Source organism: Somniosus microcephalus, chromosome 11, assembly GCF_052327205.1.
Source record: "Somniosus microcephalus isolate GS21.2 chromosome 11, FLI_Smic_1.0, whole genome shotgun sequence".
Lineage (NCBI taxonomy): Eukaryota > Metazoa > Chordata > Chondrichthyes > Squaliformes > Somniosidae > Somniosus > Somniosus microcephalus.
The window spans coordinates 168650858-168677044 of record NC_140997.1 but is presented as its reverse complement, the minus strand read 5'-3'; the positions used below and the strand labels follow the sequence as shown (position 1 = coordinate 168677044).

Genomic DNA, 26187 nt, shown 5'->3' with positions numbered 1-26187 from the left:
GCGAAGGTCTCATCAGACTGCAGCTTTCTGATTCTTATCACATAAGTGGAGTGTACATCAGTGGTTTAGGACTCCAACTGGAACTTAAACAAGATGACAAAAATAAAAAATACAAGCAGTATTAACAGGGTACATGACTTAGGAGCAGTGATGTAGATAGAGAACAAACAGTAAGTAAGGATTTATTGAAAGGCAAATAACCCCACCCTTGGGACTAACATCACAACTGAATAACCTCCAAAGTCAAAGCCAGTCAGCATGGAAGTTACACAACTGTTTTCTCCCTCATCTCCACTCATTATTCAATCTACATTTTAGGTTTGGATGGTTTGTAAAATAAATTGAAGAACTTGCAAAGCTTATAGCCCAGTAACCTGAGGTCATGTGTTATAGGAACATAGGAACAGGAGTAGGCCATTTAGCCCCTTGAACCTGCCCTGCCATTCAATGAGATCATGGCTGATTTGTGGCCTAACTCCATATACCTGCCATTGGCCCACATCCCATAATACCTTTGGTTAACAAAAATCTATCAATCTCAGATATAAAATTAACAATAGACCGAGCATCAATTGCCATTTGTGCAAGAGAGTTCCAAACTTCTACCACCCTTTGTGTGTAGAAGTGTTTCTTAATTTCACTCCTGAAAGCTCTGGCTCTAATTTTTAGACTATGCCCCCTAGTTCTAGAATCCCCAACCAGCGGAAATAGTTTCTCTCTACCCTATCTGTTCCCCTTAATATTGTGAAAACTTCGATCAGATCACCCCTTAACCTTCTAAATTACAAGGAATAAAACCCTAGTTTGTGTAATCTCGCCTCGTAATTTAACCCTTGGAGTCCAGGTATCATTCTGGTAAACCTACGCTGCACACCCTCCAAGGCCACAAAATATCCTTCCCAATAATAATAATAATCAACTTTATTGTCATTGTTAGTGCACAAGTGCAGTACAACGAAATGTAGGCTTGCGGCTCCCGAGAGTGTACATTTAGATTAAGACATTTAAACACTCAACATTAATTTGGCTTGTAATACATTAACATAAACATAACCATAATAAAGTGCATTGGCAGATGTGCAGGCTTTATAGTTTATTTGTGGAGTTCAGTAGGTGTGGAGCCCAAGGTGTGGTGCCCAGAACTGCTCACAGTACTCCAGGTGTGGTCTAACCAGGGTTTTGTATAACTGCAGCATAACTTCTACCCCCTTGTATTCTCGTCCTCTAGATATAAAGGCCGGCATTCCATTAGCCTTTTTGATTATTTTCTGTACCTGTTCATGACATTTTAATGATCTATGTACCTGGAGCCCCCAAGTCTCTTTGGACCGCCAGGGCTAAAAATTCGGTGGCGCCAAGCTCACCTGGGCGCCGGAATTTGCGCTCCGGCCAGAGCCGCTTGCGCCCTCCCGATATTCAGTGGGAGCGCCCCAAGAGGGACTCGGGGCGCTGCTCGAGGCTCCCCGTGTCCCGCTTGGGGCGCACAAACTGAATATCGCCGCGCTACATGCCACAGCGCCACATGCTGTGGCACGGCGCGCTGCTGTACTGCAGGCCTTCCTCCCCTTCTTAAGGGGGAGGGGCCTGCACCAGCGCGATCACCGATCGCGAGTTCCAGCAAAAGAGCCCGACACCGAGAAGTGCCGGGCTTTTGGGACACAGCCGGGGGTGGATCAGGAGGCCGGGGAGGGCGGCGCGAGGAGGTGCTGGCAGGCGGCCACCGGAAAAAATGGCCGCCCCGCACCTCCACCTTAATTTGCGCCACTACCGCCACAGGTAGGCCCTGTGAACCGGTCGCGATTTGCGACCGGCGCTACAGAGGCGGGCGCGACCAAATATCGCGATCGGGGCGGGAGCGGGGCGCTGCGCACACCAATGACATCATCGGTGGCGGCGCAGCGCTACAAGCTAACGCCGCCATTAGCGCCCCACTAAATATCGCGGGAGGCGTGGCCAGTGGTGCTAAAGCCACTGAGTGCGCTCTTTGGGCGCTAACTGGTGGCGCAGCCCACTGAATTTCTAGGCCCCACTGTTTTTAGCTTTTCACCATTTAGAAAGCATCCTGTTCTACCCTCTTTAGGTCCAAAGTGGATGACCTCACATTTACCTATATTGAAATCCATTTGCCACAGTTTTACCTTGTCACTTAGGGGAAAAAATTAGCTCGTGTCCCCTTTGGGGCGATAACTTCGCCAGGCCCTAATAAAGTTAGTGCCCCCGCACCCGAAATTCAATGATAACGCCCCAAGCAGGGGGTGGGGCGCTTCTGGAAGTGCTCCCCCTCTTGGGGCGGTCCCATTGAATATCGCGGCGCTACGTGCAGCAGCACCATATGCGTCGGCACATTGCGCCATGGTACTGCAGGCCTCCCTCCCCTGATTAAAGGGGAGGGGCCTAGCGCAGCACGCACAGGGGCCCTGCTGGACCACTGGGGAGCGGGGTGCCGGCAAAAGAGCTCGGCACTCAACAAGGAGTGCTGGGCTGACGGATCGCGGCCAGTACCCTGCAGGAGGAGGCGAGAGGGGGGCAGGTGCTGGCAGGCGGCCCAAATAAAATGGCCGCCTGGCACCTGCCCTTTAATTATCGCCGCCCCGGCCGCAAAAACGCCCCCCTGACCCTGTCGGACATAGCGTGAGGCATTAGCGGCGCAGCGCCCGGGCGCTAGTTGCTTTGCACTTCCCATTAGCGCCCCGAATTTTCCCCCCTTAATCTGTTAATCTATTAATATCTCTTTATAATCTACATTGCTTACAATACCGCCTATCTTTGTGTCATTGGCAAACTTGGATATGTAGCTTTCTATCCCATCACCTAAGTCATTAATAAATACGGTGAATAGTTGAGGCCCCAACACAGAGTCTTGCGGGACACCACTAGTCACATCCTGCCAATTAGAGAGCTGCCCATTATCCCTACTCTGCCACCTGCCACTCAGCCAATTTCGTAACCAGGTCAATAATTTGCCTTCAATTCCACGAGCTTCAACTTTAGCTAACAGTCTCCTACGAGGGACTTTATCAAATGCCTTCTAGAAGTCCATATAAGAAGCAAACATTCCTCTGTCCACTACTTTAATCACTTCTTCAAAAAATTCAATCAGGTTCGTCAGGCATGACCTACCCTTTGCAAATGCTGGCTCTCTCTGGTCAGCTGAAAATTTTCAAGGTTTTTGGTCACTCTTTCCTTAATTATAGACTTTAGTAATTCTCGACAACAACATCCTTTCAAGGCGGTTTGAGATGTCCCTCACCCTGGCACCAGGTAGGCAACATACCATGTGGGACTCTCGATCCTGCTTACAAAGGATGCTATCTGTCCCCTTAATTATTGAATCCCCTACAACTACCACATTATACCACCCCTTATCACATAAGGTATCACAAAATTCACCCAAAATAATCCCATGGTGTAGACAGATAATGCCTAGTGGAATTAAAATACACCAATAACATTACTTCAGTTCTCCCTGTGCACACTAATTTTTAAAAAATCACCAGAATTTTTTTCACATACATTATTAAGTGAATTACAATCAAAGCATGAACAAGTGATTCAACCTTATAATGTGCAACACTTTCATGTCTATATAACTCTGAATAGTGTCAGTTCAGAGAATATTTCTGCCAAGTGATAGCAAAAGGATTAGATGAGACACTATACAAACAACATCTTTCAAATTTGGATCTTGCATTCAAACTAGCCAAGGGATGTAAGATTAAAGTCTTGCCTTTCTCTGAATTATCTGAGGCACTTAAATGAAATAATTTAGGTTTGTCTTAATTCAGTTCCCAGCGGACAGATGGAATCTGCAGTATAAAATGACCTCAATTCACTTTGGCAAAGATTAAAAAAATACAAAAAATCTCAGTGAAACTCAGGGCTGAATTTTGCCGGTGCTCAGAGTGCGGGTTTGGAGGCGGGTCCGCTGTCAAAATCGCAATGACTGACAGTGGGCTGGGAACCCGCTCCGAACCCACCTCCATTTCAGTTTCCAAAGTGTCGGGTCTGCGATTTCAGAACAGATCCGACACCAAGCGGCGGAGGAGGCATTTAAGATTGTTAAGTGCTTGTTTACTACTATTTTGCCAGCCTTTTTCTATTTTTCCACATTTTTAACGGGGTTCACGTCGGTCGGAGATCACGTCAGGTAAGTAGGTCAGGTTCTCTATGTCTCACCATTGGTTTGAATAGGTGACAGCTGCAAAAGTGGTATGAAAGCTACCATTTCACAGCTGGTCACTTTCCAATGTCAGAATCTTGAGCCTTCAGGACTTGGAAGACACTTTTGAGCTGTCCACTGTCACCTCCTTGGAGCAAGCTCTCTCATTGTTGACAGATCGCTTCTGTTATCTCAACTTCAGTTGCCATGTATTACAGCAGCATCGGTGCCCTTGAAAAAATCTCACCTTGGTCCTCTGAATCCCTCCACAATCAGCCCCAACACCAACATCACCAGGCACACCAACATCACCAACAACAATACCAACTTTCTCCGCAATCACCTGATGCTGCACAGGACACATTGCATCAGCACCCACCAACATTGCTGCCTGGGAGCCCAGCAATGGCCTCACCATGGCCAGATTTACTTCACTTGATGCTGTACACCCTGGCTGCCACATGATGCGTCAGATTAACACCACCCCAAACCATCACCATAAAGCATCCCGACAATGCCCAAGCCATTCCTTTCACACCCATCACTATTGCGGGGGATACCGTTATGTCTCACTATTCACTGCAACTCACAAAGGTGAGCACAGATCTGTACAATAAGGCAAAGTGTTGAAAATAAAGATTTCAATGTTTGACAACACTAACATAAAATTTACATGAACATTAGCTAAAACACCCAAGCGCCTACCCTTGTGTGCTGTTAGTTGGTATGATTGGACTAGGATGAGGGTGAATGTGCAGGGTGGCTAGTGAGATGGGGAAGTGATAATGTAGATAGAGAGGGATAGGTGGAGGTGCAAGGTAAGTTGATGTGAGTAAGGATGTGCAGGAGTAAGGTAGGGAAGGCAGAGTGATGGGGATGTGATGAATGGCACAGCAGGATGAGGTGAGTGTGGCTTTGCAGTAACGTTTCCTGATCTACTGAGATCATTGAAAGGTTTGCACCACTGCAGCCTGGCCCTCCTGACGACATCCCTGCTTGTGCCCTCCTGTGCAATGTGCAACCAGGCTACGTTGGTCTCTGAGAGAGGTCTCTTCCACCCTTGGAAGAGAAGAGAACCTGCCTGCGTGCTGTGACTCCCTCCATAAGCAAATGGGGGGAGTCATGCAAGAGCCTGGGTGCAGCCGTGCAGTGCTTGTCAGTGTTTGCAGCACCTCAATGCTGCAGAACACTGACAGCACAACTGTCAAAATTAATGTGGCCATGGTCGCTTTAAGGAAACCGGCTGATGACGTGTCATCAAATTACGTCATCAGACCGCTTCCTTTTAATTGGCCAGGAACTCCCCAGGGCGGGCTTAACAAGCCCAATTAAGAACGTAAGATCACAAGAAATAGGAGCAAGAGTAGGCCATTTGGCCCTTCTAGCCTGCTCCTCCATTCAATATGATCATGGCTGATCTTCCACCTCAACTCCGCTTTCCTGAACCATCCCCATATCCCTTGATTCAATTAATATTGAAAAACCTATCTCTGTCTTGAATATACTCAACGACTGAGCCTCCACAGCCCTCTGGGGTAGAGAATTCCAAAGATTCATCACCCTCTGAGTGAAGAAATTTCTCCTCATCTCAGTCCCAAATGGCCGACCCCTTATTCTGAGACTGTGACCCCTGGTTCGAGACTCCCCAGCCAGAGGAAACATCCTCCCTTCATCTACCCTGTCAAGCCCTGTAAGAATTTTGTATGTTTCAATGAGAAAGTCCTTTTCACAGAGCGGCTGCAGCCGGGAGCGGGACCAGAACCCGCCAACCACCTCTCTCGCCGCAATCCTGTCTCCGCTGGTGAAATCGCGGCCTAATGTTTATATTATCACAGAGGCTATCTTATCTTCACAGTATACTAGTTACGAGATGGTTTTTACTGTTTTGTATGTAAAGTAATTTCTCTGAAAAAATGGAAGCAATGAACTGTTCAAATGTGTCAAACTATTTCTACATCTACCACAGGAAAATAACATTCAACAAGAAAATGCTTGCCCTGAATGTCCTACATATTTTGAAAGCAGAAGAATCAATCTTTCCAAGTTGCTTCCATAAAACAAAGTTTTTGAAGGCTGACTTGAATGTCTTTCTGGTGACTTTTTGTACAAGAGAACTTAGAAACAATAATAACCCAATGTCCCCTCAAATTTGCCATGCTTGGTGTCACATACAACACTAGACTTGGTATCTTCTTTGCTACAATCTATGCCCACTAACTGCTGAAATATTTTTTAAAAATCTATCTTTTGCATTTTGTCTACAAATTATGCTTCTCTCGTGAAGGCAGTGACCCATCTAGAATCTCGCAGCCCTGTGACAGCTCACCCAAGTGGCCATTCTCCATGTGTGAGCCTAGACAGTGAGTTTTGGCAAAATGTTTGACAGTGGGGAATATCACAGCCCACACAATCAGATCCTGTCCTTACCTGATGTTCACACATGCTTAATTTTCAACACAAATCACTAGATACCAATTATGAGCAGGAACTTTAGATGATTCATTTACTCCATGGCCTGGGGACATGGAGACCAATTGTATATCTCTTGAATAGGTCAGCTGGGACCTTCCCGTCTGCATGGCTCAGTACCACATCACATATGCACTAAACCATCAGGGGAGACCCTGCCAACAAGTACTGTTAATGAAAATTACACTGCAGGAACACATTGCTTTAACCTGCCTGACCCAAATCATAAATAGTTCTTCTACACAATTAATAAAACATAAATAAAGAAACATTGTGTTAGCTTTGAAGCATTGGCCAATAAAGCAGGGTTCAACCATGCTGAAAAAAGAAAGACTTGCATTTATATAGCGCCTTTCACGACCACTGGACATCGCAAAGCGCTTTACAGCCAATGAAGCACTTTTTGAAGTGGAGTCACTGTTGTAATGTGGGAAATGCAGCAGCCAATTTGTGCACAGCAAGCTCTCACTTACAGCAATGTGATAATGGCCAGATAATCTGTTTTTGTTATGTTAGTTAGAACATAAGGAGCAGGAGTAGGCCATACGGCCCCTCGGGCCTGCTCCGCCATTCAATAGGATCATGGCTGATCCGAATCTAGACTAACGTCCACTTCCCTGCCCTCTCCCCGTAACCCCTAATTCCCTTATCTGCTAGGAAACTGTCTATCTCCGTTTTAAATTTATTTAATGTTGCAGCTTCCACAGCTCTCTGGGGTAGCAAATTCCATAGATTTACTACCCTCTGAGTGAAGGAATTTCTCCTCATCTCAGTTTTGAAAGGGCAGCCCCTTATTCTAAGATTATGCCCCCTAGTTCTAGTCTCACCCATCAGTGGAAACATCCTCACCGCATCCACCCGATCAAGCCCCCTCACAATCTTATATGTTTCGATAAGATCGCCTCTCATTCTTCTGAACTCCAATGAGTAGAGTCCCAACCTACTCAACCTTTCCTCATACGTCAACACCCTCATCTCCGGAATCAACCGAGTGAACCTTCTCTGAACCACCTCGAGAGCAAGTATATCTTTTCTTAAATATGAAAACCAAAACTGCACGCAGTATTCCAGGTGTGGCCTCACCAATACCCTGTATAACTGCAGCAAGACTTCCCTGTTTTTATACTCCATCCCCCTTGCAATAAAAGCCAAGATTCCATTGGCCTTCCTGATCACCTGCTGCACCTGCATACTAACATTTTGTGTTTCATGCACCAGGACCCCCAGATCCCTTTGTACTGTTGCACTTTGCAGTTTCTCTCCATTTAGATAATAACTTGCTCTTTGATTTTTTCTGCCAAAGTGCATAACCTCACACTTTCCAATATTATATTCCATCTGCCAAATCTCTGCCCACTCACTTAGCCTGTCTATGTCCTTTTGCAGGTTTTTTATGTCCTCCTCACTGCTTTCCCTCCCATCTTTGTATCATCGGCAAACTTGGATATGTTGCACTCGGTCCCTTCCTCCAAATCGTTAATATAGATTGTAAAGAGTTGGGGTCCCAGCACTGACCCCTGCGGAACACCACTAGTTACTGATTGCCAGCCCGAGAATGAACCATTTATCCCAACTCTTTGCTTTCTGTTAGATAGCCAATCTTCCACCCCTGCCAGTATATTACCCCCAATCCCGTGATTTTTTATCTTGATCAGTAATCTTTTGTGTGGAACCTTGTCAAATGCCTTTTGGAAGTCCAAATACACTACATCCACTGGTTCCCCTTTATCCACCCTGTATGTTACGTCCTCAAATAATTCGAGCAAATTTGTCAAACATGACTTCCCCTTCATAAAACCATACTGACTCTGTCCTATTAAATTATGTTTATCCAAATGCTCTGTTACTGTTTCCTTAATAATGGACTCCAACATTTTGCCAACCACAGATGTTAGGCTAACTGGTCTATAGTTTCCAGCTTTTTGTCTACTTTCCTTCTTAAATAAGGGTGTTACATTAGCAGTTTTCCAATCTGCCGGGACCCTTCCTGAGTCCAGGGAGTTTTGCAAAATAATCACCAATGCATCCACAATCCCTACCGCCACTTCTCTCAAGACCCTAGGATGTAGGCCATCAGGTCCGGGGGATTTATCCGCCTTAAGTTCCATTATTTTACCGAGTACTATCTCCTTAGTGATTTTAATCGTGTTTAGCTCCTTCCCCCCCCCCCCCCCCCCACCGCCATTGCCCCCTGTTTGTCCAGTGTTGGGATATTTTTAGTGTCCTCTACTGTAAAGACTGATACAAAATATTTGTTCAACATCTTTGCCATCTCCATGTTCCCCACCACTAGTTTTCCGGTCCCATCCTTTAAGGGACCAACGTTCACTTTCGCCACCCTTTTTCTTTTTATATAGCTGAAGAAACTCTTGCTATCTGTTTTTATATTTTTTGCTAGTTTACTTTCATAATCTATCTCCCCTTTCTTAATTAATCTTTTAGTTATTGTTTGCTGGCTTTTAAATGCTTCCCAATCTTCTATCCTCCCACTAGATTTGGCTACTTTATATGCCCTTGTTTTCAGTCAGATACGATCCTTTATTACTTTACTAAGCCACGGATGGCTGTCTTTTCTTTTACTCCCCTTTTTCCTCAGTGGAATATATTTATCTTGAAAGATGTGAAATATCTCCTTGAATGTAGACCACTGCTCTTGTACCATCTTACACTTTAATCTGTTTTCCCAGTCCACTTTAGTCAATTCTACTCTCATACCTTCATAGTCTCCTTTACTTAAGCTCAGTACACTGGTTTGAGATCCGACTCTCTCACCCTCAAACTGAATTTGGAATTCAACCATATTATGGTCACTCATTCCAAGGAGATCCTTTACTAAGACATTTTTTATTAATCCTGTCTCATTACACAGGACCAGATCTAAGATTGCCTGCCCCCTGGTTGGTTCAGTTACATACTGCTCAAGGAACCCATCCCTAATACACTCTATGAACTCTTCCTCGAGGCTGCCATGCCCAATTTGATTAGTCCAGTCAATATGAAAGTTAAAATCCCCCATGATTATAGCTGTTCCCTTATTACAAGCCCCAACTATTTCCTGATTTATACTCTGACCAACAGATTTGCAACTGCTAGGAGGCCTATAGACTACGCCCACTAGTGACTTTTTCCCCTTATTATTCCTTATCTCCACCCAAACTGTTTCACTATCCTGATCCTTTGACCCAATATCATTTCTGACTATTGCAGTGATTCCATCCTTGATTAACATAGCAACCCCACCTCCCTTTCCTTCCTGTCTGTTGTTGAGGGATAAATATTGGCCAGGACACTGGGGATAACTCCCCTGCTCTTCTTCGAAATAGTGCCATGGGATCGTTTACGTCCACCTGAGAGGGCAGACGCCATCACTAAGTAGCTTAATTTGGCTCTATCAACTGTTTACTTTAGAACAGCATTACAGGATAAATTCCATGCTCACACATTCTCCACATGGAATCATGCTTGAAGGGAGCATGGTTTGAAGCTATGGGCCGCACAACACTTCAGCGCCAATTCTCCTACTTGTGTCCTCTTTGAGCGCTCCTTTCCTACTGGGAAAGCGGGATTTCTGAAGTGACCACTACATTCCACTGTCATCCATGAATTAATGTTGACACTCCATCTAACTGCCTCTTAAATGTCACCTGTAGGAAGGGATTGCTTACTGTCCCTAACCCTTGCTTTGCTTTGCAAATTTTCAAATTTTATTGGTAAAACTAGCAAGCAGTGTGCTTCGTGCTTTGATGTCTGTTGTAATAATAATAGGTAAGAATAACAAGTAAGCGATTTGACAATAACTAGTCTGTCTCCCGTGGCATTGGACATGGGGAATGAAGAGCAGCTGCAGTGTTAAGTTTGGTTGGGGTTAGAGAGTGGGGGGATAATTGGACTGGAGCAAAGGTAGGACTGTGATGCTGGAGACCAGAGGGAAAAATTAAACTGGGGTTAAAAAGAGATGGGGAAGGTAGAGCAAGGTTAAAGGCTGGGGTGGGAGGAGGTGGCAATTGAAGAGCACTTAATTGGGAATAGATTGCACAGTAAGTTGATGCACTGTTGGAATCAGTGACGCTAAAACTAATATGATAGCAAAATACTGCAGATGCTGGAAATCCGAAATAACAACAGAAAATGCTGGAAAAACTCAGCAGGCCAGGCAACATCCATGGAGAGAAATTAGAGTGATGTATCGTGTCTAACCCTTTTACAAACTGGAAAGGAAATAAAATAGATCGAAGGCAGGGCTGCGATAGAACAAAAGAAGTAAAAGAGGTAAAAGAGACATTAAGGCCCCGATTTTCGGACAGCTGTCGGGCGGCTTTTCATGCGGCCGTGGTCCGAAAATCGCGGAAAAGGCGGGTCGGGACCCCCCCCGCCTGATTCCCCGCCCCGTCCGACTTTCGGACCGCCATTTTCACGCGCCCGGCTTCAGTCCCGCCCGCTGCTGGCGGGACTGCTCGTCGGAGCACTAACAAGCAATTATCTGCTTGTTGAAGTGGATTTTCCCGTGCCGTTGCGACTTTGGGGCTTTCCCCACCTGAAACCCGCCTGTGGAGAACCCCGCCGATGAGAGCTGGCATGAAAACAGCTGGCTTGCTTGCTTGCAGCAGCAGTTCGCTGAGGGCTGAAGATATTTAAAGAGCAGGCTGCAGGACCTTGTTGATCAAGGCTTGGGGGAACTATTTGAAGCCTTAGGAGCAGCTGCAGAAAGTTGGAGCCTCACACACTTCTTCAGTGTGAGCTCCTGGGAAGCCCCTCTCACCACCCTAACTCAGGACCTCCTCAACCGAGGCATCTGCTAGAAGCATGGGAGACCTTTGGCACCTTCCCTTCCTGGTATTAGAGGATCTCCAACAGCAGAGGTGGCAGCAGCAGAACCAGGAACAGCAGGATGATTACCAGGAGCACCAGGCTGCTGCTCACTCACCTGAAGCTGCACAAGCCAGAAGGGGCCAGCGCTTGGAAGTGGCTTGAGAGCACCTTGCTGCACTTTAGGGGGCCAGTGGGACCTGTTTCTGCACTGGCAGTCCTACTCAGAAGGACTTCCATGAAGATCTGGTTTCTCTGTTCAACAGATGGCCAACGCTCCTCAAGAGATGTAATTCTCTTATGAGCACTCACCATGTTTTCCCTACCCTGGCGACTTATCTCCTCTATGGAGGTTGCCAACCTTTCCATGGTGCTGCGTTCATGCACCAATGACTCCACAAAGGCTCTGCTCATGGTCGCTATGGACTCCTCCATTCGCTCCACACTCGCAGCGACCCTGGAGACAAAACCTGCCAGAGACTCCTGCATCTGTGCATGGAGATCCATCACCTCTTCTCTTGCGGATGGACCCAGAGGCAGAGGGTCGAGATGCAGCGCAGCTGAACTGAGCTGGCAGAGCCCTGCGCCCTCCGACAAGGACTCTCCACTGCTGTCCCTGTCTCCAGAATCTGCTGAGGCTCACTTGTCAGCTGTGAAACACCAGGTGACAACACTACTCTATGTCCCAAAGGTCCCCCCGAGGTGTGAGTGTCTGCGCTGGTGCTGGGTGCGCTTACTTCTGCTGACACTGCACCCTCAGAGGTTGGAGCTTCCTCTGAGGAGTCTGGCTGCACCGCCTCTTCCTCCTCCACAGTGAGGACGGGGGCTCTGGACGGTACTGTGGGGGAGTAAAGGAAGGAGTTAGAGATATAATGCCAAGGTTCCTCTGGTGACTCCCAGCGAGTTGGCATCTGCTGACACCTGCATCCATGCAGCATTGGTCTCAGTGGGAGGCCTCACCTCCCTGACCTAGGGAAGAGGACCTCCCTGTGGGCCCTAACCCCATCCAATAATGCCTGCAGTGAAGCCTAGTCGAATTTGAAGGCAGCTCGGGGTATGGCGCTGGCCACAGCTGCTGCAGGCTCCTTATGCCATCCTGTATGGTTCGTTTGGAAGCCTTCAGAGGATGCAGTGCTTGCCATGGACCTTGAAAGTACCACGAATGATGACATCATACTGTGGGGATTTCTGACTCGATTTAGACAATTAGCAAGGCTTCCCACATGCTGGGAATTAATTGGCCAATTGAGGGAAAATTGCATGGGGCTGGCTGACACTTTTTTAAGTGTGTCAGAAACCCCACATTCGGGGAAATCCGACCATTTCCCACACAAGCCAAAAATCGGGGTCTAAGAGGTATTCAAAACCAGACGAGATGGTAATAGGACAAGTGGAGACAAAGACAGCAAGATTAGGTGTGAAGGGTACTGGCAGGATGGGAGACAGCTGCCGTGTGGGAGAGAGAAAAAAAAGGAAAGGGGAGAAGGGAAGATCCAAAACAAAGGGGTGGAAAAAAAATATAAGTAAAAATGTAATAGGGGCCGAGGTTATGATCTGAAATTGTTGAACTCGATATTGAGTCCGGAAGTCTGCAAAGTGCCTAATGGGAAGATGAGGTGCTGTTCCTCGAGTTTACGTTGAGCTTCCGTGGAACAATGCAAGAGGCCGAGGACGGTGAGGTCCGAGTGGGAATGGAGCGGTGAATTAAAATGACAGGCGACCGGAAGCTCGGGGTCACCCTTACGGACTGAATGGAGGTGTTCCGCAAAGCGGTCACCCAATCTGCGTTTGGTCCCCCCAATGTAGAGGAGTTAGACACGAAACGTCACTCTAATTTCTCTCCATGGATGTTGCCTGGCCTGCTGAGTTATTCCAGCATTTTCTGTTGTTATTACGCTAAAACTAATACTATTCTATAAAAGTCCAAATAACAATATTATTCTATCAATGGCCCCAGGCACTGATATAATTCTACCGACGGTCCGGATACCAATACTATTCTCCTAAAAGTCCAGACACTGACATTAGCAATGCAGCAGTGATGATGTTAATGGATTTAAATCATGTCAACATTTAGAGTTAATGCAAGTAAACTCCATCCCTTATAGCCTCAGAGGATGCTTGTCAGTTCAGAGTTCCTATTTTTTTGAAGATTGACAGAATAGAATTATTCAGAAACACACAATTCTTGTACTTGTCCTTTCACAACTTTTGGCAATATCGCTCATGAAGATTAAATAGTTACTCACTTTGTGCTTCAATTAACTCCAATGGAACTTCTACCAGGATCATGGAACTAGTTGTTACAGTGAGTTGTAAAGTTTCCATCTTTGTTCCAAGGAGGTTCTCCTGTTGATATTGCTTCTTTTAATGTGTCATGTGCACAATCATGACTTTTGTGCTTGTTAACTAACCATAAAATCAGGCCAACACTGGAGATTTGTTGTCCAGTTTTTTTTCCATGGCAATTAATTTTTCTGCATAGTAATTGGTTCCACTGTATTTGTGATGAGTATTTTTAGCCTGCAACAGAAGCATCTGTCATTTCTCATGTAAAACACCAGAGGGCAACCTTGTTAATGCATTACATTGCCTCTATTTCCTTGCTTGATATCCTCCTGGTTCGAGGCCACTCCGCATTGCTGACCTTCTTTGTAGTTTTGCATTAGTGCTTTATTTTATGTGCAACATTATATTATGTATGTACTGTTGCTTTTAGCACAAAATCGTGGAGTTCGCAAAAGGATTGGCCAATAGGAATGTAGCTCCCCACTCAGCTCCTGATAACCCTAATGGGGAGGGCTCTGGACAAGCAACATGAAGCACATCAGTAATCTGCTCTGGTAAGCTACATAGTTGTAGCTGCTTAATCTTCAGTGCTACCTCAGTACATAATTAGGAATCCTTCTACCAACCTGCAACTAAGCCCTCTATACTGAGGTAAGTGGGATATGTCCCTTCATAGAGAAAATGTACACTCCAAATTGGAAAAAAATGTAAAGCTTACCGGCAGGTGTCAATTTCTAAGTAGCTTCAATTGGAGACTTTTAAACATAGTAATGGGTTCCTGTGGGTGTCACACAGCCAGCTGAACAATTAGAAAAAGTGCTAGAAAGTGCACAGCAGGGGAGGACAGACGGAAATTGCCTCTGATGCCATTAACTATCATACAGCTGGCCAATCTTCGCCATCACACTTGAAGAATGGCAACTCAGGTTAGGCAGCAGGGAGTGGCTGGCATCTGTGGACTGATGTGAGGCAAATCTTTCAGTGGAGAAAGTTGGGGAAAAGTTGCCTTAAAAGAAAACAAAGGGGAGCTTTTGTGGATCCATGGAAAATAATAAACGAGGAATGATTTCAGCGGGAAGCCACTCTTTGTTTTCACAGTATTGTTGTGTTACTTCTACTCTGCAATTTTAAATAATTAAATTACCATTGCCTGGCGTTCCCTTGACAAAAAAGGAGACGTATAGTACAATGATGCATGCTGCCATATTAGATTTTGCTACAGGGCTGCTGTAAAGCATATGCAGAACCAGATGCCTTTTTACTAGGCTTTGTCAGCAATTTTGTAAATAATAGGTTTTGTCTAAGGCTGGTGCGAAGGCTGTTGTTAACCTTTGATACGTCTCCGGTATAACCTTTGGAGCTTCTGACCTTTTCCTTGTCTGCTTCTTACTTTACATATTGTTCTTTCCCTCATTAGTATTTACAGCCCTTGTCATATAAACCCTGCAATGCTCTAAATCAAGACACTAGGATGATTTAAGGAGCTGGATTAAAGAACCACAGAATCAACATGGAAGACACAAACAGTAGCTTCAAGTAATCAGAAATTTAAAATTGAAATCTTTATCTTCAAAGTTACTACCACAGGACAGTATTTTAACCTAATTACGCTTGCTTCTATCCAGCAGCACGACGTAGTCAATTATAGACATATATTCAGAAAGAAGGATTCCAACTGGGTGGAAACCGCACTGGAGCTAAATATGAAGACTTTCCAAGATAGAAAACCTTTCATTAATCTTCATCTGAACTGCTAATGATCTAAAGCTATAGTAATCACAAATAATAAAGAATTGAATAAAAATACATCAGTAAACAAAAATGTTGTAATGAAAGTCAAAGGTGTGTGTATCCAGGGTTTAGAACACACTATTTTCTGTTTTTGCATTCTCCTCTCCTTTGCCTTGTGTCAAAACAGACAACGATACTGCAAAACGCAAAATAAACTGAAAACCTACTAATTTATAACTATTTTAATGATTTAGCAATTCACGCTCTACAAGGTGTCGTTCTTGGCTCAGTGCTAGCACTCTCACATTCTGAGTCATAAGGTTAAGGGTTCAAGTCTCACTCCAGACACTTCAGCACATAATCTAGACTGACACTTCAGTGCAGTACAGAGGGAGTGCTGCACTGTCAGAGGTTCCATCTTTTGAAGAGATGTTAAACCGAGGCCCTCTCTGCCCTCTCAAGTGGTTGTGAAAAGTCCCATGGCACCATGTAATTGGCTGTAAAGCTCTTTGGGATGTCCTGGAGTCATAAAACGGGCTATGTAAATGCAGCTTCTTTCTTCTTTCTTACAAAAGGCAGAGATGAAAAACAATGCCCATGTACACTGGATGTGCATAGCTATAATATTGGTTTACTTGTCGTTGATATGAAAGTTAACCAGTTCTGTTCTGCTGTAAAAATTGAATATCTTAAATGCAAGCCAACAAGCAGATCAGGTCAGGTATAAATAAGCTAAAATACATTTGTGGCGTCACTCAATTGTACGGATCATTAAAGTCAGTCTTCATTGCTGATTTAATCAAAGAATCTTACAGCACAGAAGGAGGCCATTCAACCTCTCGTGCCTGTGCTGGCTTTTTGTAAGAGCTGTACAATTTGTCCCACTCCGCTGCTCTTTTCCCATAGCCCTGCAATTTTTTTTTCCTTTTCAAATATCTATCCAATTTCCTTTTGAATGTTATTATTGAATCTGCTTCCACCATCTTTTCAGGCAGTGCATTCCAGATTGTAACAATTTTTACAAAATTCTCCTCATCGCAGATTTTTGGATGTTCTTCAGTTTCTATTTTTAGCGTATAAAAAAAGGAGAAAATCAAGGGTAAAAAAACGAGCCAAAAAAATTGGATAAATTCAGACAAAGTCAGTTTTTAGTGTGAACATGACTAAAACTCAAGAAAACAAGCAAAAGTCTAATAAAAAGGCAAACTCACAATTATTTACACAGGTCAAACACACCAAAACTTTAGTGGCAGGAATTGGTAAAAGAAAATTATTTCAATGCTCCTTAGCGACTCAGTAACTTTAAAAGTCACAGTGCTTCAGCCTTCAACACTCGGCGCTGAACCATTTATAATACTCAATTATAGAATCATAGAGTGATCACAACACAGGAGGCCATTTGGCTCGTTGAGCCCGTGCCGGCTCTCTGCAAGAGCACTTCAGCTAGTACCACTCCCCCGCCCTTTCCCCATAGCTCTGCAAATATTTTTCCATCAGATACTTATCCAACTCCCTTTTGAAAGCCGAGATTGAGTCTGCCTCCACCACCCTTTCAGGCAGCGCATTCCAGGTCCTAACCGCTCGCTGTGTAAATTTTTTTCCTCATGTCGCCTTTGGTTCTTTTGCCAATCACCTTCAATCTGTGTCCTCTGGTTCTCGACCCTTCCGCCAACGGGAACAGGTTCTCACTATCTACTCTGTCTAGGCCCATCATGATTTTGAACACCTCTATCACATCTCCTCTCAACCTTCTCTGCTCCAAGATGAATAACCCAAGGCTTGCAAATTAAAAGAAAGAAAGACTTGCATTTATATAGTGCCTTTCACAACCTCAGGACATCCTAAAGCGCTTTATACCCAATGAAGTACTTATGACGTGTAGTCACTGTTGTAATGTAGGAACCATTGAAGATGCATTGGAGACAATTTTTGACTGCTGGCTGCCCCATTTTTGAGGTGGATGGAAGTTGAAAATGGCAGGGAAACATCGGCTGTCCCTTGGACTCTCAAGGCTCGGCTGATGCAATTTTCAGGTGGACCTTCAAATAGGTGCCCAGCACTGAAATAGAAAGGAGGCTGCCTGCATATGCAAATCGGGGTCCTACACCAGTCGCAGCACTGTGTTGGCAAATTTCAAGTCAAAATTGGCGAAGTGGAGTCGCACACGCTCCACCCATTTGTGCTAGGTTGTGAGCAGCCTAGCCAAAGGTCCTTAAAGGAAAGTTCCTCCTGGCCCCATAAAGATACTGCGACCCATTGCCAGCTGCTGGGTGCACCTTGCCTCCCCTTTTTACTGCTGACTTTTGACTTGACTGCTGGATTCTTGCCCCATCCTTTCAGCGGGCTGCCCGCTCGCACTCACTGAGTGTTGGCCAGCTTGCTGACTGTACGGAGGCCCAAAGCTGAAAATGGTTCAGGTCACTTGCTGGATTTATTGTGTGGATGGATGGAGTGGACACACTGTCGACTTTCCACCTGTTTTAGGCAACAGTTGGAAAATGCCCCCATTCAGTCAAAATTATCTTTCTAAGCCCTTGAGGCCTATCTGACAAAAAAACTCTTCATAGGCCTTCCTTAGGTTTAATTTTCAGAGAAAATAAAGTACAGAGTCTGAACTGCGTCAAGTGTCTGAATTGGCCAGTGGAGCCAAGATGAGGATGTATAAATCATAGTCTGCTCCAGAATAAACTTCGAACAGTCGCAACACATTACACAATTAAGAGTCACATTTCACCTGTGCCTGCAGGTTATGGCAAGAACTCACACCTTCAGTATAGTGTTCTTTGTCATGCAAGATAAAAGTTCATTGGGAGCAACATAAAACTTTCCATTTCTTTCAAACTCATGCAATGGCAATCTGAGTTGCCAGCACTAGTTGTTGCATAACTCACTCAGGTTCACCTGCCATGTTGTTGTTTCACCCACTTTGTGGGGGGGTTTGTGCCATTCTTAAGGTGTTTTCAACCCAATTTTTCAGGTTTGTCACCTGATTTTCAAGACACCCAAAATCCTACTAACTCATTTGTGGCTGCCTTAAGCAGAGGACTGCCAACTGTGGTTGGACGAGTTATGGAAGTTTCATTACATGACCTCACGCCTCCAACCACTCATTAAAAAACCCATTAGTATGTTGTGAATTATTGATCACTACAATTGTCTATACGGCAAATTACTGATGTCTGCCATTAGGGGTAGCACTGGGGAGATGCAAATGAGGCAATATTGTAATGCAACACACTCAAAGTCACTGACATGAATCTCTTCTGGTGACCAGTTATTGGGTAGCATTGGAGGGGCTTGGGACGAGACTGTCATCTTCTCCTCTTGGCCAGAGCTGAAAAGGGGATTGTAGAATGCACAGGCCTGCATTTTCTTCTGGGTGATGATAATGGGTCTCTGCCAGCTCCAAGTCATCTCATTTACTATTAGGTGTTTCTGCTACTACTGACAATATTTGGCATCATTATACGTACATGATTACTTGTTGGTTTTAGGTCACAAATAAAACCAGTGCTGATAATAACTAACCAAGTGATTAAGAAAAATGTGCAGAACTCAAACAAAGAAAAGTTATTTCTTTCGGGGCCTTCTTCCCTAAATGCCATTTGAATACTAGCAGCTCACTGTTGACAACTAACAACCAGAGCTTAACATCCATTAAAAAAAAACTTTGATCTGTTGTAACCGGTTGTCAGCTAAATAATACTTAGTTAAGAAACAGTTGTACCAACCAATCAATAGGTAGTATTTTAGGGTTGTAATGGTTGTTTGAATGCTATTCAATATGTTTAAAACAAAAAATTTGGGGATATGGAGATCAAATCTAATTGTGGATTTGTCTCAGAGGCTTTCCATTGTGAATTGTTATGTAAACAAGGGCAGTTCAAAATTAATCTATCGAGTACCAATTCATAATAAAAGAGCTGCAATTTCATCATATGAGTGGCCTATTATGTACATAAGTTTTCAGTAAAACTGGGTTATTTTCTCATCACATGACCTAATATCCAGTTTACACACACACCAGCAAAACACTTCAGCAAATAGTGTGCTGACCGACTCCCAGGTATGATAGTGTAGAACACACCAGGGTTGGGATATGCTTCAAGAATGGATGGACAGCTGTAAACAAAATAAGGAGGCATTGTATTACAACTTTCAGCGAAGCCAAGCTAAGTTTAACTGGTTTGGGCTTGAAATATGTCCAAACATTATGATCAGCATTGAAACAAATGCATCAAGCCTCAGTTTAGTTTTCTACAAACTCTCATTACTATTAACGTAGCTAAGTATAGACATCTATCTCTGGGCTCTCGTGCACATCCTCTGAACTTTCAGACCAGCTAATAGTTTGGACCGAACTCCCTTAGTTTCAATCAGACACCTTCAGAACAGGGCCACCTCAGTGTCGATGCAGAAAACATCCATGGAATATAATACTTTTTTTTTTAGAGCAGCAGTTTATCTAAGTCAGTGCAGTACCAGGTCGAATCAATGTGCTTCTCATCTACCAATATATCAGGAAGGAAAAGGGCGTAAATGTACCTGGAAAGTGATTTCATTACCCAGTAAAAGAAAATCGCACTGTCATGATGTGGTACCAGTTATTGGGCTAGTTTGGGGTTCACACATCTAAGGAGTCAAACATTTGAGAGAAATGTGCCAGTGTCCCTATGAACTGGATCTTATGCAAAAGATTCTGCTATAAACAAAACCTGGGCAAAATTACTTAGGAATTCTGGATCTGATGAATGGTCCTTGTAAAAAGATTAATTACATTTTTTCAACATTGAATTTATAAGTTCAAGCTTTTAATCAAAGGATTTAAGTGTTCACATGGTGACTTTTCAGAGTCCAAATTATCTCTTTCACAGGGTTGCTTAACCCAAGTCTGCAGTTCAGATGACAAGCCCACAAATGCTAGAACTTTCCATGAAGGTCACTCCAGGCAGCAGTCAAAACACAACATCAAATATCGGGTCGGACCCTTTCTCAATAGCCTGAGCATCCTCAGGAAGGTAAAATATGGCATTGATCATTTACTGGTCAATCATTAAGACATTTATGCATTACAAAGTTCAGTTATGCAACTTCACTTTTTTTGTTCCAGCTACAGTGGGGAAGGGAACATTATACTCTTCATCCTTTTATAGTCTAGTATGTTTCACTCCACACCACGCACTGAACCATTTTGATATAATTACACAGCAAAATATTAACAGCAAGAAATGAGTTGTACCCGATAACATCACAATTCGCTATTTTACTGGTAAAACACATATTGATGGAACCTTCTGATAGGCTTATACATGAAGCTCTAGATCGTGAAAGTATTATTTTCATTTATAGCTACAGCTTGAAAAAAGATCGTTTGATCTAACTCGTGTAGTATTCTTACAATTCAAAAGTCAACATTGAAATACTAGAATGTGACAATACAATCAAAGTGAATTCTCACTTTTGTCATGCACCTGACAAGCAGTTGTTGTCGCATCTCAACATCCACATTATCTAAAGATGCTGCTGGACAAGATAGAGTGGTTAAAGTAGGAGTTAACACGCCTTGACTATTCTATTCTAGTGCTGCTGTGCTGATCATTTACTAACTGGCCCAAAATAGTGTTTTCAGAGGATCGAGAAATCATTTAACAGACTGCGCAAATGCAGCATGATGAGACTCAGACACTTGCTTATGTCAGTGTGAAAATAGAAAAACCTAAAACCCTGCAGTGTAGCATTTTGTTTTTACTTCTTGTTACTAATTTGCTAAAACACTTTTACTTCTTCAATTTTTTTTAAGCATTCGGTGCCCTGTCAGCACTGAAAATAAACCAACTGCCATGGCTGTTGATTGTAGAGAGTTGATAACATTTACCTCATATGTGAATTAAACCTGTCAGAAAAAGGCATGAGGTTGAAGTGAACAAAGTGAGGAGAACATAACCCCTGCATTTGCTGAAACTATTTCAGACGATAGTTCAATGCCATGGTCATGATTAAATGTGTATAGTGTTTCAAAAAATCCCTGATTGAATCAAGCGGGTTCATTCATACCACTGCATGTGCATTTGCTGTCTGTGAAATAAAGCAGCGTAAGAATTTGTATCTGGCCATGTCTTACCAATGTTTTCAAAAAGATTGAAGACGCCTTCTTCTTCAACTGTGTGGTTGATAATGAAGAAGAAGGCTGCAGACTAGTCAGGTGGGCAGAACAGTGGCAAATGGAATTCAATCTGGAGCGGTGTGAGGTAATGCATTTGGGGAAGGCTAACAAGACAAGGGAAATACACTATAAATGGTAGGACACTGAGAAGTGCAGAAGATCAGAGGGACCTTGGAGTGCATGTCCACACATCCCTGAAGGTAGCAGGACAGGTAGATAAGGTAGTTAAGAAGGTAGACGGGATACTTGCCTTTATTAGCCAAGGCATAGAGTATAAGAGCAGGGAGGTTATGCTTGAACTGTATAAAACACTAGTTAGGCCACAGCTAGAATACTGCGTGCAGTTCTGGTCACCACATTACAGGAAGGATGTGAGGGGGGACTAGAGGGGATGCAGAGGAGATTTATGAGGATGTTGCCTGGGCTGGGGAATTTTAGCTATGAGGAAAGATTGGAGAGGCTGGGGTTGTTTTCTTTGGAACAGAGGAGGCTGAGGGGAGATCTAATTGAGGTGTATAAAATTATGAGGGGCCTCGATGGAGTGGATGGGAAGGACCTGCTTCCCTTGGCAGAGGGGTCAGTAACTAGGGGGCGTAGATTTAAAGTAATTGGTCGGAGGTTTAGAGGGGAGTTGAGGAGAAATATTTTCACCCAGAAGGTGGTGGGGGTCTAGAACTCACTGCCTGAAAGGGTGGTAGAGGCAGAGACCCTCATCATATTTTAAAAGTACTTGGATATGCACTTGAAGTGCCATAACCTACAAGGCTACTGACCAAGTGCTGGATAGTGGGATTAGGGTGGATAGCTCTTTGTTGGCCGGCGCGGACAAGATGTGCTGAATGACCTCCTTCTGTGCTTTAAATTTCTATGATTCTATGATGATAAGCACATATGAGCGTGCTTGCAAAAGATATAATATCCAGTTTGTATGTAATGGGAGGCAGTGTCACATCTCCTTGGTTACGCTATCATATGGTAAGATATTGGGCAGTACAGGCACACCCCTAAATGTAAGGATTGACCAGCACCATTGTATCTGAGAGAATATCCAAGGCAAGATCCTAAATAACGGCCCAGAAATTCGTGTCGGGGGCTTCCCGCGGGTGCAAGCCCCCGACCTACACTTACATAGCGCGCCCTGCGTGGAATTCCTGTCAGTGACCCGGTTCAGCTCCCGGCGCACTGTGCTTGCATGATCCAGTGGCGTAGTTAGTTCGATGAGCCGGCTGGGATCACGTGAGTACTGGGCAACCAATCGGAGGTTGCAAAAGTTCATTCATGAGTTTGATAGTAAGAACTGTCAAACTCATGAAAACTCCGGGCGCCCAAAACAGTACTTAAACTTCAAATAAAAGTTAAAAAAATATCCCACTGATTAAATGAACTATTAATAACTGGAAAAACTAATTTAAACAATTATTCAAATTTTTGAAAAAAATAATTTTTTAACAAATTGGGTCTAAAAATATACTTACCTTACTGTAAAGTCTTTAAAAATAATAAACCAGTGGAAAAAAAATTCTAACTTTAATTAATAGACCACTTACCTTTTAAAATGAAGTACTTATGTCTGCTTTTTTCTCGCGTAAAAACTGGAGGCCTTATTGCACGGGCAACCCTGTAAAAAAAAAGAAATTTCAGCGCGCACGCGCAGACTCCTGCACGCACATGTTCGACCTCTGAACCCCTTGGTTCAGAGGAAAGGAAATGCCGGTTTTCCGTGCATGCACTGTACATGCTGAAAACCGGCACTTCCATCGGGCCCATGCGTGAGTACACGGTGCTTACTCACGCGTTGGGACCCGAATTACTGGGCCAATATCCGACAACAAGAAGTTCAGTGAAAATGTTGCACAATATTTGGAAGCTCTTGAGGAGGCAAACTGTAAAAACAGTGGCCTACTATTTACAGCTGTATCAGCTTCACTGACAGTCCCCAGGATGTTTAGTTCCAGAAATAACCCAGCAACTTAGGTGAGGCAATCATACATGTATTTTGGAGAAAATCCAACCAAGGATTTCAAGTTACTGAAGCATTTCCAAGAGCAGGACAGATGGCCAGTTCTTAACATCTTGGGGGAGAAATTCAGTATCGCCCCATTTGGGGCGCAATTATCGGCTGGGCGCAAAGATTAGCGCCTGCCGCTAATTATCGCCTCCAACTGCAAACTTGGCTTTGATCGCCCCTGGAGGTGATTGGAGCGCTAAATCAGGCGCTTCACACCTGTCTTAAGGCGCAAAGGCTGAGGAGCGAGGCGCTACCTCAGAGCGCTGGCGAAGCTCATGTGATGTCAGTCAGCAATGGAACACAGACACAATGGCACCAGCCAGTTTTTAAAGGGGAGGGTTGATCTTACTCTCCATCCACATCCTGCTCATTGCAGCCTTGAATCTCGGCGTGGAGAGACCTGTACATCAAATCTGCTGGAAAGAACAATGGAGAGGCCCAGGGAAAGAGCTCAGAGTGCAGCTTCTAAATCGATACAAGGAAGGGCAAATCAAAATGAACCTGCAAAGTGCTGCTCAGTGCCTAAAACTCCTTCACACAGTGTTGAAGCTCTCCAGAAGTCTCTCTCTCTCTCTCAGAATGCATGGTGCAAAAATGTCACCAACAAAAAAAGACAGGAAGCATTCGCCTTTAAATAGCGCTCCCCCAGTCCCTTCCTGACTGCAAAACGCTCCCCTCAACCTGTCGTTGCTCATGGCAGGCGGTAAGGCAGGGGGCGCCACTCAATATCCGGTCCGGGGCGCTATACACTCGACTGACGTCACGATCTGCCGGCGCAAAAGATCATGGTGGTAGTGTTTAGCGCCGCCGCAAAATGTCTAATTTCATGAGCAGCGCAAACATCGCCACGCACGGGCACTAGTTGCTTTGCACCCCATTAGCGCCCTCTTAAGGCGCTAACGGGAGGTGCAAACCAACTGAATTTTTCCCCCATTATGTTTAATACACAGTTTGTATGAGGCTAGGAAGCCATAAGAAAGTGTATTTAATCTCAAAGTAAAAGGGTACAGAGGTGACAAGCTAATATTTACTGTTAACAAGGTGCACCCGAACATAATGGCATGGTAGGTTTAATAAAACTATTAATTGACAAACAGAATAGTTGTTGTTCCTATTTTATGAGCAGTAGATATTGGTTACTTGTAAACATGGACACCAGTAATTGCACAGCAATAATTTTCAGGCAGGAGAAGGCCATTCGTTCATCTAGCCTCCCCATCCTACTTCCCACAAGACTACCTTGATGCATTTTTAAATCGAATAATCCTAATCCTATTGCTGAGAAGAATCTCTCCAATTCTTTGTTGAACCCTGTCATAGTTTCTTCTTCCACTGCCCTTGCTGGCTGTCTGCTGCACATATTTAACAGACTTTCTACATTCCAAAAGTGACTACACTACAAAAGTACTTCATTGGCTGTAAAGTGCTTTGGGATGTCCTGAGGTTGTGAAAGAGGTTATATAAATGCATGTCCTTCTTTCTTTTCTTTACTAAAAAAAAGCAAGAAAAGCCCAACTTCTTTTATTGTACTTAGTCTGAAACTATGACCACCCCTTGTTCTTAAATTCTGTATGTGACAGAAAAAGTTTATCTCTACACAAATTCACCAAAGACCTTATAGCCCTGAATGTTTCTATCAAATAATGGCTCAGTCTTTGATCTTGAAGTGGGAAAAGTCCCAGAGGAGCTAACCTTTCTTCTTAGTTCTGGCCCCTGAGCTCTGGAATGAATCTACCAGGCATCCTTTGCACTCCCTCCAATATCCATTTGTAAAATAAAATAAAATTAAGCAAACAATGTGGGTTATAGTCTTTACTTTCTACTAAAGCTGTAAAATAGGCCTCTCTACTGATACAGTCTTCTTCTCCATTGTTGCTCTCAATCTGAAGTTGAGTTTATACAACTAAATATAGAAACTAGAGATTTTCATGAGAATAGCCTACAAATTCTGGGATTTGATCAGATAATTACCTGGAAAAGGAATAATAAGTGGCTACAACAATTAAAATGCATAAAGAAAGGTTATTGTATCATTAGCTGTGAGCAAAAGGTAAAGTACAATAGCTGACAGATATTTCAGAATTGTAAATGTTAATGCTACTTCTGAATGGTTCCAGATCACAAGCAGGGATTATTTTTTCTCTTGTGCTGACTAAAGACATGGGTGCTTTCTATGAACAGTGATCACTGTTCCAATTTTTGTGAGGGATTTCTCAATGAATGGGCTTTCTGTGCACTGTTAGAATTTGCATGTCATATCTCATCTCAAAGGGGACGATCCTAATGAGTTTATCATTTGGAGTACTCATCTGTCATTTGGGATTTCCAAGAAAGTTTTTTTTTATATTAGCCTACTCATTCAGCAAATGGTGAAAATTTGCCTAATGGCTTTATAATAATGTAAATGAGGCTTCTGCTGCGTTACCATTTTATGATAACATCTCAGCTGTCATTTTGAATGTCAGGCATTTATCTATGCCTTGCTTCTGGTGACCTTTATGCACAGTTATGCGTTTGCAGAAAACTGAAAGGAATGTGGCATACAAAAGAGATAATTAATTC

The 26187-nt window shown here is 43.8% G+C and overlaps 1 protein-coding gene and 1 long non-coding RNA gene across 6 annotated transcripts in view; one reads left to right on the top strand and one right to left on the bottom strand.

Annotated features, from left to right (window-relative positions):
- Window positions 1-26187, bottom strand: part of LOC147110976 (contactin-4-like) — a 2035446-nt gene that overhangs the window by 1284394 nt on the left and 724865 nt on the right. The window lies entirely within an intron of this gene.
- Window positions 14046-16100, top strand: LOC147110979 (uncharacterized). The gene is made up of 3 exons (XR_015080024.1): window positions 14046-14374; window positions 15141-15259; window positions 15349-16100. It is a non-coding gene; the product is annotated as an uncharacterized LOC147110979 (long non-coding RNA).